This window comes from Anomaloglossus baeobatrachus, chromosome 7 (assembly GCF_048569485.1).
Source record: "Anomaloglossus baeobatrachus isolate aAnoBae1 chromosome 7, aAnoBae1.hap1, whole genome shotgun sequence".
In the NCBI taxonomy this organism is placed as follows: Eukaryota; Metazoa; Chordata; class Amphibia; order Anura; family Aromobatidae; genus Anomaloglossus; species Anomaloglossus baeobatrachus.
The window spans coordinates 145,938,084-145,954,127 of record NC_134359.1 but is presented as its reverse complement, the minus strand read 5'-3'; the positions used below and the strand labels follow the sequence as shown (position 1 = coordinate 145,954,127).

General features: G+C 42.6%; 1 protein-coding gene across 2 annotated transcripts in view; it reads right to left on the bottom strand.

Annotated features, from left to right (window-relative positions):
- Positions 1-16,044, bottom strand: part of SLC40A1 (solute carrier family 40 member 1) — a 353,113-nt gene that overhangs the window by 68,960 nt on the left and 268,109 nt on the right. The gene's annotated exons all lie outside the window — the stretch shown is intronic.

Sequence of the window (16,044 nt, the reverse complement as noted above, 5' to 3'; positions counted from 1 at the left end):
ACAGGTACGGGTGGAACGCGATTCCACTTGTGTCTGTGAGACACACATGTCAGCTGTACAAATCAGTCGACATGTGCATGGATTCCCCCCCCCGGCTGCCCGCAGAAGCTGACAGGGATTAACACTATGACTGCTAGGATGTAATTTTACTGTTCGTGGTCGTTAAGTGGTTAAAGGGAAAATATATGCAAGTAAGTCCTTCTCCTGGAGAAAGCAAGCTGAACAATATTAATCAAAATAATATCTTAATATTCTCAACTTAAGAGTTTTCAACTTGTCCTATTTTTATGGTGGGTAAACAGTTAAGACAATTGATCCGGCGATCCTGCCAGCTTCTGGGCATAATAAGTTAAAAAGATTGGCTATATTTAATAGAATCCAAGGTTATCTTGATAGAATAATTTTTCTTCAGGAACCTCATTTGGTACCTCAAGACATCCAATGCATCTTAAATTCAGTATTCTGCTTGTTCTCCCCTTTCAAGAGTTGTGACTGTTGCCATTCATAATAAAATTTCTACTCAAATCTATAGGAAAGAAATTGATAATGCAGCCTGTTTGTTTTTACATGACTAATTTGATTGCTTTATTTATTCATGAATTCTGAAATTTTATAATGGTTAATCAAAAGTGCCTGATTATTATATACAGTGATTTCAATATGGTGGTCAGATAAATTGGACAAGACAAGTGATGCGTTTGGTTTCTGTAAAGGAAAAACAAATGTACTTTAGCAAGATGATAGGGAATTTTGGTCTTTGGGATAAATGGAGGATTTAGTAAATTTATGAAAAATAACTTTCTGATTATTCTACAGCTGGCCAATGTTATATGATCTGGCCCTCAGGCAGATTCCTGATAGCCATAGTGCTTAGGCCCCCAAAACATTTTTTAGGCTGCCGGCCTTTTAATTTTCCTACAGTGTGTTTACAACAGAACACCACTGTAGCGCATGCCACTCTAGGACCTTGAAATGCTTCTTGTGCAGTCACTTTTTAGTTGCCCTGGCTGTGTGTTTCATGTCATTGTCATGCTGGAAGACCCAGCCACGACCCGTTTTCAATGCTATTACTGAGGGAGGGAGGTTGTTGGCCAAAATCTCACGATACATGACTCTATCCATTCTCCCTTCAATACAGTGCAGTCGTCCTGTACCCTTTGCAGAAAGGCACCCCCAAAGAATTATTATTATTATGGTTTTATCCTGAAGTAGAGGCCAGATGACCTCGAAACGCATAGATAAACTCAAATTTTATCTGATTCATCGCTTGGTTACACGGGCTCAGAGGAACCACTTTCTACTCTATTATTTTCAAAATCAGAACACTTGAGGGGGAATTCTGCTCTTCTGGTACTTAGCGGCTCTGTATATGGCTGTGTCTGCACTTTGCGTCGTCCAAAACACATGTAAAAACGCACCCTCTGGCAGTAATTGATTTTGCCCAATGTTACTTTTGACCACAAAATAGCGCTAAAAACGCATGCGTATTTACCGCGTTTTAGATGCGTTTTTAGCGCTTTTTACATGCTTTTTCAATTGCGTTTTGAGAGATGCGTTTTGAACATAAAGACACTGCTAAATAAAGTTTAAACAGTCAAACAATGAAAAAAAGGAAAAAAAGAAACAAATCTATATTTTTAAGAAAATTAATGGGAATAGAATTATTTCATAAAATTATTGCGGTAATATTATATTTATCGCAAAAATAGCAATAAATTAATAATTATCTTTATTTTTATTGTCGGACTATGTGTGTGTGTAAAGGGACATATGAAATCATTATTTTGATGTCCAAAAAGCATGCGTTTTTTAAGTTCAAACATACATCTCCTGATGTATGTAAAGTGCTGTGGAATTAATAGCGCTATATAACTGAATAAAATTATTATTATTATTATGTTTTCTGCACCTAAAAAGCAGGTAGAATGCTGGAATTTTGATGTTTCTTGCTTTTTGCCATTTCTCATTGACTTCAATGTTAGTAAAACGCACCCAAAATGGCAAAAACAATTTACATGCTGCTTCTTTGAACACATGGTTTTTGCCACAAAATATGCAAATTAAACGTTGCGTTTTAAATCGCAAAGTGCGGATAGGAAATCCACATTTTCCATAGACTTTGCTGTAAAATCAAAACGCATGCCTTTTGGCATGAAAACGCTGCAGTTCAAAACGGACCTAAAAAGCACCTGAAACGCAGGTGAAAACGCAAAGTGCGGACACAGCCTATGGAGTCCGCAAACTTTCCTAGGAAAATCTGTGCTCCAAGAGTCAAATAGCTCTCCTTCCCTCTTTCGCAAGTCTCAGTGTGTGGCTAAGCAGTATTCTACAGCCACATATAGGAAATTGCCATTCTCAGCAGAAATTATTAGTCACATTTTGATGCCACTGTTACCCATTTTCCCATGTAAATTAACTAAACTAAATTTTTGTGGTAAAATGCAATTATTTTTTCTTCACTGCCCTATGGTAAAAAATTATGTGATACACCTGTAGTGTCAATGTGATCACTGCACCTCTAGATGAATTTTTTGAGCGGTGTATTTTTTAAATTTAGTCCACTTATGGGGGTTCTGCTTTTCTGACACCTCAGGAGCAACCTATAATAGAAAAATCTGCACTATAAAGGGCTCTTTCCTTTCTGAGTTTACCACTACCCCTAAAAAGTAGTTCCCGATTACATGTAGGGTATTGGCGCACTTAGGAATAAATGGACGAGTTGTTGTACACGTTCTCCTATTAGCGAGTATAAAAATTAAAAACTTGTGGCTAAAAACCTTTTACTGGTAAAATATTATTCTTTTTCCCCACACAATGGTATAAAATTCTGTGAGGCAAATGTATAAACGTGCTCACTGCACCATTACCTGACTTCATTGGTAGGTGTAGTTTATAAAATGTGGTTACTTATGGGGGGTCTGCTTTTCTAGCACCTCAGGGTTGTGACATGGCACCCTCAAACCATTCCAGCAAAATCTGCACAGCAATATGGTGTTCCTTCCCTTCAGAGCTTTACACTGTGCCTCAAAAGTAGTTTTTAACCACAAAGGGGCATTGGTGAATTCAGGACAAATTGTGTAACAAATATGTTATGGCATCTGCTATCTATTTCAGCCAATTTTGCGCTCCAAAAGTCAAATGGTGCTCCTTCCCTTCTGTACCTTGCCGTGCGCCAAAACAGTTTTTGACCACATATGGGGTATCAACGTACTCCAGAGCAATTGCACAATAGACTTTATAGTCCATTTTCTCCTGTTACCCTTTTGAAAATGCAAAATTTGAAGCAAAAGCAATGTTTTTGTGGGGAAAAAGTAAAATTTTCATTTTTTTCCTTCCACATTGCTTTAGTTCCCGTGAAGCACCTAAAGGGGTAATAAACTTCTTGGATGTGATTTTGAGTACTGTATTTTTTGGATTATAAGACACACTTTTCCTCCCAAAACTTTGGGAGGAAAATGAGGGATGCATCTTAAAATCCAAATATAGCTTACCAGGGGGGTGGTGGAGAGGGGTCACAGGAGGTAGGGTAGGGGCAATGCTGTGCACTGTGCTGCGGGCTCTGCTCTGTGGGTGGCAGGGCTCTGTACAGCGGGGATCTGTGCGGCCGGTGGCCGGGATCTGTGCGGTGGTGGCGGGGCTCTGTTCGGCCTGCGGCAGTGGGCTTCTGTGACCCCTGCGGCTGTGGGCATCTGTGTGGCCGGCGGCGGTGAATACTTTAAACAAGGGCTCCCAGATTCGGCGCATGCGCAGATGGAGATCTCAGCTTAAGCTCTCATTAGCGAAGGCGCCAACTCCGGCCTCCATTTCTTTGAAGCCTCAGCATGGAGCAGAGCCTGGTGCCCCAGGAAAGAGCAGAGCCCGCAGCTCCAGGACAGGGCAGCGCCACAGCCCGCACTGAGTATCTGTGCCCCCCTCTGAACCACCCGCAGCAGCGCCATACTCCAGCATTGCCCTTGTCTACTGTGACCACCGCTGCTGTCCCCCCCTCCGGTAAGACACCACTGGGTTATAAAACGGACCCTATGTTTTTTTTCTCTAAATTTGGGGTGCGTCTTATAATCCGGTGTGTATTATAAAATGAAAAATACGGTACTTTGAGGGGTGCAGTTTTAAGAATGGTGTCACTTTTGGGTATTTTTGTCATCTAGCCCTCTCAATGTCACTTCAAATGTGATATGGTTCCTAAAAAAATAGTTTTGGGAATTTTGTTGGAAAAAATGAAAAATTGATGATAAACTTTTAACATTTCTAACAAAAAATATAGATTTTAAAAAAGGTGCTGATGTAAAGCAGACATGTGGAAAATGTTATTTATTAACTATTTTGTGTGATATAACTCTGGTTCATCCCCCGGCGATTTTTGTTTTTTTGATTTTTACTCCCCTTCCAAGAGCCATAACTTTTTAATGAGGACTTCCTATGACTGCCCGCTCACAGCTGGCTTTTAGGCTGGTTCAGACGTCCGTGTTTTAGGTACGTGTGACATCTGTTTTTAACACGGATGTCACACGTACCCATGTTACCCTATTGTGTACTCTCACACGGCCGTGTTTTCACACGGACCGTGTGACCCGCTATTTCACACGGAGACGTGCCCGTTTTTTCTCTAGCAGCACGGGTGTCACACGGACCGCACACTGATGTGATCCGTGTGACATCAGTGTGACACGTACCGGAGAAAACACGGGTTTTTAAAAAGATTTTCTATATTTACCTGTATCCAGCGATGCTGTCTCCGGCTCTTCTGTCTCCCGCTCCTGACCTCCGCTCATTATTTTCACTGATTATTCACTGCAGTGAGCAGCTGGAAGCAGGGGCATCGCGGTGACAGAGCTGGAGACAACACCGCCGAGGACAGCATCACCGAGGACAGCATCGCTGGGGACATCGCTAGTGACAGGTGAGTATCCTGCTAGCAGTGTGTGCAGGGACATCCAGGAGGTCATCGGATTTCCCAATGAACTTTGATGACCTCCTGATGAAACCCCTGCGACAACTGTGCTACAGCTAGTGTCACGATGGTGACTTCCAGGGGTTCATGAGAGTTCATTGGGAACCCTGATGTGTTCCTGGATGTCACTGCACAAACTGCTGTATACTCACCTGTCAGCAGCGATGTCCCCGGTGCTGTCCTCGGCTGTGCTGTACCCAGCCAGTCCCCGCGATGCTCCGGCTTCCAGATCCTCGGGCAGTGAATAATCAATGAAAATCATGAGCGGGGATCAGGAGCGGGATGCAGCAGAGCAGAAGACAGCATCACTGGATACAGGTAAATATAGAACATCTTTTCATTACACAGACACGTGTTTTACCCGGTACGTGTCACATGTATGCAAACACGGATGTCACATGCGTGACACACGCATGACACACGTGTAACACACATATGACACACACATGACCATAACCATGCGTGTGACTGGTAGCTGATTAAACACGGACATCTGAAACCAGCCTTACAGGAAGTTCGTAATGACCAACACAGGGGTCATCAGCTGACCCATGGCTGTCATGACAATCCATTGACGCCCTAAGATCATAGCACAGGGCCGCTGATGGGAGTGGGTATGACATGCTCCCTGTTGGTGTGTGTTAAATCCCACTGTCTGAGATTGACAGCGGGATTTAGTTAACAACGGTGGGCCAGCTGCTGTTATAGACACGTTGGCTAATCAGATCAGCTGACATACGTAGGCTCAGAGTGCAAGCCTGAATGAAAAGGAGGGACATGACCTATGGCGTACCAGTTTAGGTGGTTGAGGCCATAAAAATGAAAAGCTTGAAAATTGCTACATTTTCAACAAAATTCCATTATTTTCAGAAATAAAACTTAAAAAAATGTAACCTAAATTTACAACTAACACGAAGTACAATGTGTCAAAAAACAAACAAAATCTTAGAATAGCCAGGATCCGTTGAAGTGTTCCAGAATTATTACAACATAAAAGTGACAATGGTCAGAATGATCAAATTCGGTCTTGTCAGGTAGGTGAAAAGAGGCTTCTGTGGTAAGGAATCAGCAATTTAATTAGGTACAGTGGCTTCTCAATTGTTTAATACTCATTTTGCTTTTACAGTCAACCCTGGAATTGTACTGCAAAAGCAGCAAAAGGTTTGGCAATAGGTGCAGATGAAATATGAGAATTGGTTTTTTTTGTTTGTTTTGTTTTAGCTATGATTATTTTCAATCAAGAGGCTTATAATCTAATTGTTACTATATAGTTACTAGTGGGTCAGCTACTTCCTATACTATTAGGCTATGTCTGCATGCTGTAGTTTATTTGTCAACAACAAAACTTCACCTTCTGGCAGAAAAACGCATCTTGTACCCCAAAACGCAACAATAAAAGCATGCATTTTTGCAGCGTTTTTGTCCTTCTCGTTTTTTTAGTGAAATCAATGGCTGCAAGGGCTAAAATACACTGGATAAAAACACACATAGAAATGACATGCTGCAGTTTTTTTGTCAACCCAAAACTGCAGGCACAAAAAATGCAAGGTCCGCAGAGCATTTCTGAATTCTCATAGACTTTGCTGGGAGAAGTAAAGACATGTAGTTTTGGCAACAAACTGCAACAAAAAAATGCAGCATGGACCCTTAGGCTATGTTCACACATGGCTTTTTTGCTCAGGTTTTTTCTGCACCAAAACCTTATCTTGTGTCAGGAAAACCTGATCTTGTAGCAGAGAAGTCTCGTCTCCTGATGGTTTTCTGAATTTTTGGTGAGTTTTTAGGCCCTGTGCGCACGCTGCGTTTTTTGCCGTGGCTTTGTTGCATGACCTGCTGCAGAAAATGTTGATAAACTTTCTGCAGTCATTCCCCAGCAAAACCTATGGTGAAAAGAATTGTGTGCGAACACTGTGTTTTTGTCCCCTACAGGTTTTGCTGCAGAATTTCTGCAGCAAAAAGAATGAGCATGTCACTTCTTTTTTGCAGGTACCTGTGGTTTTTGCAATAGATAAAGGTAAAAAAACCGCAGGGACTGACCTGTGGAAAAACCGCAGCAAATCAGCAGCAAAAACGCGGGTGCGGTTTTACCGCAATTTTTGCTGCGGGTGCAGTATTCTGCCAGAGGGTGCGGATTTTTCTTAAGAAAAGTCCATTTTCTAGTGCACACATAGCCTTAGGACACGTCGCGTAATAGTATGCTTTCACGCTGCGTATAGCACTGCAGCGTAAATGCATGTGTCCTGCGTCTCCTGCACAATCTATGAAGATTGTGCATGACACGGGTGCACGATGCTTTTATGAACGCAGCGATTTGGGTGCTAAAAGTTTGACCCAAATCCGTGCGTTCATAAAAGCAGCATGTCAATTATTTCTGCGTTCTGGATGCAGCTCCCACTCTGTCTATGGTGTGGGCAGCAGCCAGAGCGCATGAAATCGGCTTTTTTTAACAAAATAACTGCATTCATTATGCAGTCTTTCTGCAGCGACTTGACGCGCACATGTGCTGTCAAATCGCTGCAGAATATTCTGCAGTTACGTGCGTATGATCCCTTCTGGTGTTTTTGCTGCGTTTTTTGGTGCAGTTTTTTCCCCTAAGCATGTTGATAAAGTTCAGTGAGAGAAAAAAAACCCCAAAAAATATGATCCAAGTTCCTCCTGATCCGCCCATCTTTGTCTCAGTGTCCCTTTTGTTCATCGTTATCTTGTATAATCATGGTTCCAGGATGACTATGAAGGCCATTTATTAACAAAAAGAGGGGGGCCCCCATGTTGTTAGTTTCTTCAAATAAAGGCCAACTAGCATGATTAGCCGCTGAACATCTATGCTCATCCTACTATACCAAGCCATTTTCATTGCTTGAAGAAATAGTTCGCCAAATATGCTTTCCATAAGTCCAGGAACTTTGCTGCTACACACTTCACTGTACTCTCCAACAAAGTGTACTCTCACAAACAAAGCTGCTATTTCCTGATTCCTGTGAGTTCACCAAAACCTCATGTATGCATTATTCCATGATTTTTACTATGGTTTTGGCACTTCCTAAAATGCTTTGTATGGGTGAAAAAAATGCTAGAAAAACTATGCAAAAATGCTGAAAGAATTGACATTCTCATTTTTTCAAAACTAGGCAAAAACCAAGGAGGTTGTTCAAATTAGTCAGAAAAAAAAAACAAGGCGTTGTGAGTGTGTGCATGAGATTTCTAGAATCACATAGGCTTTGCTGGGACTGTGAAAGCGGCATTTTATTAGCAGGCATTTGCATACCTAGGCAAAACCATGCTAGTTCTTGGTGTATATTGCTAATTCCTGCCTAAGGGTGGAAACACATCTATGCGAGTAAAATCGGTCCGACTGGGCTGAAAAAAACTCGGCTGATTTTAGTTCACGTTAGGTGCGAGTGCAACGCAAGTGCGATGCTATTTCTGAATAAATTAATGATTTTACTAGCGTGTGTAATGCGTGTGTAATGCGTGTGTAATGCGTATTTTTTACTATGTCGTCTGCCATTCAGCGCTGCTACATGGCCGCTGACAGCAGACACAGACAGCCATGTAGCAGAGCTGAATGGCAGATGACAGCAGACACAGACAGAGCCGCACGATCAAAATGAACTCGGGTGAACTTAACCCGACTTCATTGTCATGCTGTGGCTCTGTCTGTGCCGCGTCCTGATTAGCGGTCACCAGTGGAGGGCTCACCCGAGTGACTGAAGTTAGCAGCCCTCTCTCATACTCACCGATCCCCGGCGCGGCGCTGCGCTGCACGGCGTTCACACTGCTCCGGCGGCTTTTACTATTTTGAAAAAGCCGACCGCTCATTAAACAATCTCGTATTCCCTGCTTTCCCCGCCCACAGGCGCCTATGATTGGTTGCAGTGAGACACGCCCCCACGCTGAGTGACAGGTGTCTCACTGCACCCAATCACAGCAGCCGGTGGGCGGGTCTATACTGTGCAGTGAAATAAATAAATAAATAATTAAAAAAAATGGCGTGCGGTCCCCCCCAATTTTAATACCAGCCAGATAAAGCCATACGGCTGAAGGCTGGTATTCTCAGGATGGGGAGCTCCACGTTATGGGGAGCCCCCCAGCCTAACAATATCAGCCAGCAGCCGCCCAGAATTGCCGCATACATTATATGCGACAGTTCTGGGACTGTACCCGGCTCTTCCCGATTTGCCCTGGTGCGTTGGCAAATCGGGGTAATAAGGAGTTAATGGCAGCCCATAGCTGCCACTAAATCCTAGATTAATCATGTCAGGCGTCTATGAGACACCCTCCATGATTAATCTGTAAGTTACAGTAAATAAACACACACACACATGAAAAAATCCTTTATTAGAAATAAAAAACACAAACACATTCCCTCATTACCAATTTAATAAGCCCCAAAAAGCCCTCCATATCCGGCGTAATCCACGGACCTCCAGCGTCGCTTCCAGCTTTGCTGCATGGAGGTGACAGGAGCTGCAGAAGACACCGCCGCTCCAAGCAGCAACTGAGGTGAGTAGCGCGATCGGCTGAGCTGTCACTGAGGTTACCCGCTGTCACTGTTGGAGGATCCAGCGGTGGCCGCAGGTAACCTCAGTGTGTTTATTTTCTTTAACTTACAGATTAATCATGGGGGGTGTCTCAGACACCTGCCATGATTACCTAGGAATTAGTGGCAGCTATGGGCTGTCATTAACTCCTTATTACCCTGATTGCCACTGCACCAGGGCAATTCGGGATGAGGCGGGTCGACTCCCGGGACTGTCGCATCTAATGGATGCAACAATTCCGGGCGGCTGCTGGCTGATATTTTTAGACTGGGGGCTCCCATCCTGAGAATACAAGCCTTCATCCGTGTGGATTTACCTTGACTTTTATCAAAATTGGGAGGGGGGACCGCACATCTTTTTTTTAATTATTTATTTATTTTATTGCACGATATAGACCCGCCCACTAGCGGCTGTGATTGGTTGCAGTGAGACAGCTGTCACTCAGAGTGGGGGCTCGTCTGAATGCAACCAATCATAGGTGCTGGTGGGCGGGGGAAGCAGTGAATACGAGATGGAATAATTAACGGCCAGTATTTTCAAAAGCTGGAGAAGCCGCCAGAGCTTTGTGACAGCTGTGCAGTGCTGCGACGGTGATCGGTGAGTATGAAAGAAAGAGGGAGAGACAGACCGACCGACAGAAAGAGAGAACGATCAATAGACAGAGAGAATGACCGACCAACCGACAGAGAGAGAGAACGACCGACCAACCGACAAAGAGAGACCAACAGACAGAGAGAGAGAGACCGACATTGACAGAGAGAGACCGATACCAACAGAGAGAGAGAGACCGAAAGACTTGCGTTTTGTCAAAAAAGCATGCAGAATGTAACAAAAGTGCAGTGCAAGCGCACAGCTAAACATTTTGGTTGAGTTTTGATATACCTCATTGATTTCAATGGATGAAAATGCAACCAAAACGCACAAAAGAAGTGACATGCTGCTTTTCAAAAGCATTGATTTTGTCAAATATTTAGCATCCAAAATGCTGTGCTTAAAAAAGCAACGTGTGCATGGAATTTGTTGACTTCTCATGGACTTTGTTGGGGAAGCACAACACATGCTTTTTGACAATGCCACGCTGCAGTTTTAAACTCAGCCAAAACTCAGGAAAAAACGCAACATGCGCACACAGCCTTACAGATAGCCAGAGAGATGGGCGGGTCTGGCTATCCACATACTTTCGCCCATGGTTGATTCCAAAGCAAAAAAATCCAGCATCCAAATCCTGTTATCCTTCCTTAAAAAACTTCTTTATTTAGAAAATGTTTAAAATTTCATTTCCATGTTCATAAAAGCAATGCAAAGCGGTATATTACGCGTTTCGGCAGTAGCACGTCCTTAGTCTGAAACATACCACACAGACTATTTCAGACTAAAGACGTGCTACGTCGAAAACGCGTAATATACTGCTATGCATTGCTTTTATGAACATGAAAATGGAATTTTAAACATTTTCTAAATAAAGACTTTTTTAAGGAAGGATAACAGGATTTGGATGCTGGATTTTTTTGCTTTGGAATCACGTTATCACAGCCTGGCTGCAGCTGTTACTGACACGAGCACCATCTTGATTCCAGTGGACTGTCTCTATACAGGGTGAGCTGGTTCAACTGTTTTTCTTTCTATACTTCGCCCATGGGTGCATCTTAAGGTGGTGTCACACACAGCGACGGCGACAACGACGTCGCTGCTAAGTCACCATTTTCTGTGACGTAGCAGCAACGTCCCGTCGCTGCCGCTGTGTGTGACATCCAGCAACGAGCTGGCCCCTGCTGTGTCGCCGCTTGTTGCTGAATGTCCTGCTTCATTTTTTGCTCGTCGCTCTCCCGCTGTGAAGCACACATCGCTCTGTGCGACAGCAAGAGAGCGACGAACTGAAGCGAGCAGGGAGCAGGGAGCCGGCTTCTGTCAGCCTGCGGTAAGCTGTAACCAAGGTAAACATCTGGTAACCAAGGGAAGCCCTTTCCTTGGTTACCCGATATTTACATTAGTTACTAGCGTCCGCTGCTCTCACGCTGTCAGTGCCGGCTCACTGCTCCCTACACACGTAGCCGGACTACACATCAGGTAAATAAGCAAAGGTTTGCTTATTAACCCGATGTGTACTCTGGCTAGGAGGGCATGGAGCCAGCGCTAAGCGGTGTGCGCTGGTAACCAAGGTAAATATCGGGTAATGGGTACCCGTTAATTACCTTTGTTACCAAAGGTTGGGCGGATCGATTCTAGGCAGGGCCGAAAGTGTTTGTTCTATGCAAGTCCGGCTAGCAATAGAGACTTCAATACTGATGAGGGGCCAAAAGTGTGCTCTGTGGAGGTTAATGGCAAATTTGTGACTAGGGTGGTAGACTCTGTACTTGGTGACCCTGATGAGGGCCACACCCGATGTCTACCTTATTCCTGTAAGGAAAATGGACGTCAGCTGTAGTCAAAGAACTTTATCTAATATCCAGTGCCTGAGTGCTCATTGAGATGGACAAGGTGTTTGCTTACCATATCCAGTTAGTATAAACCAGGACTTTGGATCATTTTGGGACTTGTGGGAGCAGGGGGAAGTGTCCGGTTGCTCAGATAGCAGCCGGAATGGCCCTAAGGAAGCCCCACCACAGCAGCAGGCTGAAGGTGTCCCTCATTGTATGTTGGGGTGTAAAAAGGAGGAGATAGCACCTCTTAGAGTTGACAGTCCTAAGGTAGGGGTGACCGAAGAAAATGGTGGGTGTGCCCAACTTAGCGACATGACATTTAAAAAAATAAACAGTAGGGTGACTGTTGAAATCAGGGTTACTCCAGAAAAAGGGACTGACAACGGGTTAAATGGGGACTTGTTGTACAAGTGTGTGTAACGGTGACTCCAAGGTAGATTGTGACTCTAGTAAAGTAGCAAGAGTACAGTAAAGAAGAGCAGAGCAGGAAGGCAAATTCCTCCTCTCGTCATCGGACACGCAACAAGAGTAGAGGGGCAGAACAAGCTGCAGCCTCTGAAAATATAACCAAGGAAGAGACAGTGTCGTGTGATTCCATTCAAAATGTAGGTTCTCTGCAAGATTCTGAGTGAGTAACGAAGTAGGATAAAGTCATGTTGCCAGTCACAACTGCTGGGTTAGATGCAGAGAACAATGTGTTGCAAGAGGAATCAGAGCTGGAACTGACACATTTGACAACAGAAATCAGCAGCGTGAAATTATGAAAAAGGGGTTAACTGAGAAAGCAGCATCAGTGTCCTCTACTATTTCTAAACAAATAATAAATACAGGAGAAATGGAGTAAAAAAGCACAAAGAAATTAAAGTAGTGAAAAATTACAAAACTTTATTGATGTAAAACTAGGTAAAATCAATCATGAAAGCAAATCGATCTAAAAATGAGGAAAGGATGGGGAAAGGGGAAGGGGGACAGAGAGAAAGGAAACACAGAAAGGCCGGTTCCTGCTGCAATAAATGGTACAATACCAAGAGTAGTGTAGAATAAAAAAAATGCTACATAGCACAAAAACAAACCATCGGAAGAAGTAAGTGTAACAATGAAAAGTCTGAAATCATGTCGACATAAGCCCTGAAAATCATAAAGAGTTACAGTACAATGACATACATATAAACAGAGGCATATATGTCGAACATGAGTCAGAAAAGGGTAAAATAGCCCAAGTGAGCAAAGGAAACACTTACTTCAGCCAGTGGTGATGCAGAAAGGAGTAGAGGTCCAAAGACAATAGAAAACACCTAACATACATTTTGCATATAAAAAATCTAAAGCTTTATCAGAGGAGGCAGAGGATCATGGCACCTGCTTGCAGACATAGCCTTTAAATAGTCACTTGGAGGAGTCATGTGACCGCAGTGCCAATCAATTGACCAAATCACACGAGGCTTGTGCACACCCTCCATCAGTATACATCATCATGAGGAAGAGTCACATGGAAAAACCATGTGACCGCGAATCCACAAATGGCGCGTGCGTACATCCGCCGCGGGCCCGCAAAATGACTGTTGCCCCCAACAGTCAACGCCAGCAACGCATGTGCAAGAGCAGATGGCCATAGCTCTCACACATATTACATAGGTCCATCTAGTTCAACCTTCCTCCGCCAGTTCTACATTTGGTCACTAAGTCATTTATAACCAACAATGTTTTGTGTACTGAGGAAATCATCCAGCCCTTTTTTAAAAGCTGTTATAGTATCTGCCATTACTACCTCTTGTGGTAGGGTATTCCACAGTCTGACTGCTCTAACTGTAAAGAACCCTTTCCTATTTAGCTGTCGGAATCGCTTTTCACTTCGCCTTTGAACTGACTCTAACTTCAGAATGTCCTTTTTAAAATGTGGAGCCCAAAACTAGATCCCATTCCATTCTATTCCAGATGTGGCCTTACAAGTGATTTATAGAGGGGTAACAATACGTTGGGATCACGTGATCTAATCTCTCTTTTTATACACCCTAAAATCTTGTTTGCTTTAGCAGCTGCTGCTTGACATTGAGTGCAGCTGCTCAGCTTATTTTTTAATGAGAATACCCAAGTCCTTCTCCTGTTCTGTAGTCCCGAGTTTACTTCCATTTAATGTATACGCAGTTATAGGATTACTCCGTCCTAGGTGCATTACTTTACATTTATCAACATTAAATCTCATTTGCCAAGTATCTGCCCATTCTGACATCTTATCCAGATCTTTTTGTAATATTGTACTATCAAGGTCAGTTTTTAATATCCTACAGAGTTTGGTGTCACAGCAAAGACAGACACTATACTAACAATCCCATCCACAAGGTCATTAATAAAGAGATTAAAAAGAATCGGTCCTAGCACAGATCCCTGCGGCTTTCCACTGCTGACTATAGCCCATTTAGAGAATGTACCATTTATGACTACTCTTTGTTTCCTATCTTTTAGCCAATTCCTTACCCAGTTGCATATAGTTTCCCCTAGTCCTTGCTTGTGGATCTTTATTTTAAGGCTATTATGTGGTACAGTATCAAATGCCTTTGCAAAGTCCAAATAAATCACATCAGCTGCATTACCAATATCCAGGTTTGCACTTACCCCCTCATAGAACCCCAACAGGTTGGCTAGACACGACTTATCTTTCATGAATCCATGCTGTCTGTCAGTTATTATATTATTTTCTGAAATATATTTTTGCCTGTCATCCCTTAAAATGCCTTCAAAAACTTTGCTTACTACTGATGTCAGGCTTACTGGACGGTAGTTGCCTGGATGTACCCTCTTACCTTTCTTAAATATCGGTACCACATCAGCAATCCTCCAATCCTGAGGCACGAACCCTGTTACAAGTGAATCTAAAAAGATGAGATACAGCAGTCTGTCGATTACGGAGCTCAATTTCCTCAATATTCGTGGATGAATGCCATCTGGCCCTGGGGATTTGTCAATGTTTAATTTACTCAGACGTAGGTGTACTTCTTGTGTTAAATTAATTATATTGGGTAGTGAACTTTGATTTTTCACTTGTTGAATGATCCCTGGTACAGTCAGTTCCTTGGTGAACACAGATGAGAAATGCCTATTTAATATCTCAGTCTTTTGTTTGTCCTCTATAAGTAACTTGTTATTATATTTTAAGGGGCCAATACTATCCTTTGTTTTCCTTTTGGCATTAATGTATTAATAAAAGATTTTGGGATTTATTTTAATGTCATTGGCGATTTTTGTTTCAGTAGCTAGTTTTGCTTGTTTGACTTTTTTTTGCATTTCCTATTGATATCTTTATACTTCTGAAATGCTATTTCTGTATTCTCCGCCTTTAAGATTTTAAACGCCCTTTGTTTTTGTTTTATTATACTTTGTACAGTCTTATTTATCCATAGTGATTTCTTTTTATTCCTGGACATTGTATTACCAGAAGGTATACGTTTTTTACAGGACTCTAGCAGTATATCCTTAAACTTTCCCCATTTATGTTCAGTATCCCCAGTTACCATGACTTTGTCCCAATCTACACATTTAAGCTCTTCCCTTAATTTGTTGAAATCAGCTTTCCTAAAATTCCAGGTTTTTCCAGGCATTTCCCCTTTGAAATGTTCTATTGAATATTACTTTGAAGCTTACCATATTATGATCGCTGGTGCCCAAGTGCTCCCGGACCTGTAGATCTGAAATTGTATCCAGTCTATTTGACAGGACCAGATCTAGCAAATTATTTCCCCTTGTCGGTTCATCTACCATCTGAGAGAGGAAATTGTCTTGAATAGTAGATAAGAACTTACAGCTTTTAGCACAACCAGAAGATTCTATGTCCCACTGTATGTCTGGATAGTTGAAATCCCCCATAATAAGAACCCGATTATTATTATTAGCTGCCTTTTCAATTTGTTCCAGAATTTCACCCTCTATTTGTTCAGGTATGTTAGGAGGCTTATAGCAAACTCCAATTAGCATTTTTCCATTATTCCCCTCCCCATGTACATTTACCCATACTGACTCTACATTGTTGCAGTTCCCCCCAATGTCATCACTCAACACAGGTTTTAGGTTAGATTTGATAAATATACACACCACACCACCTCTTTTCTCTTTCCTGTCCCTCCTAAATGTACTATAA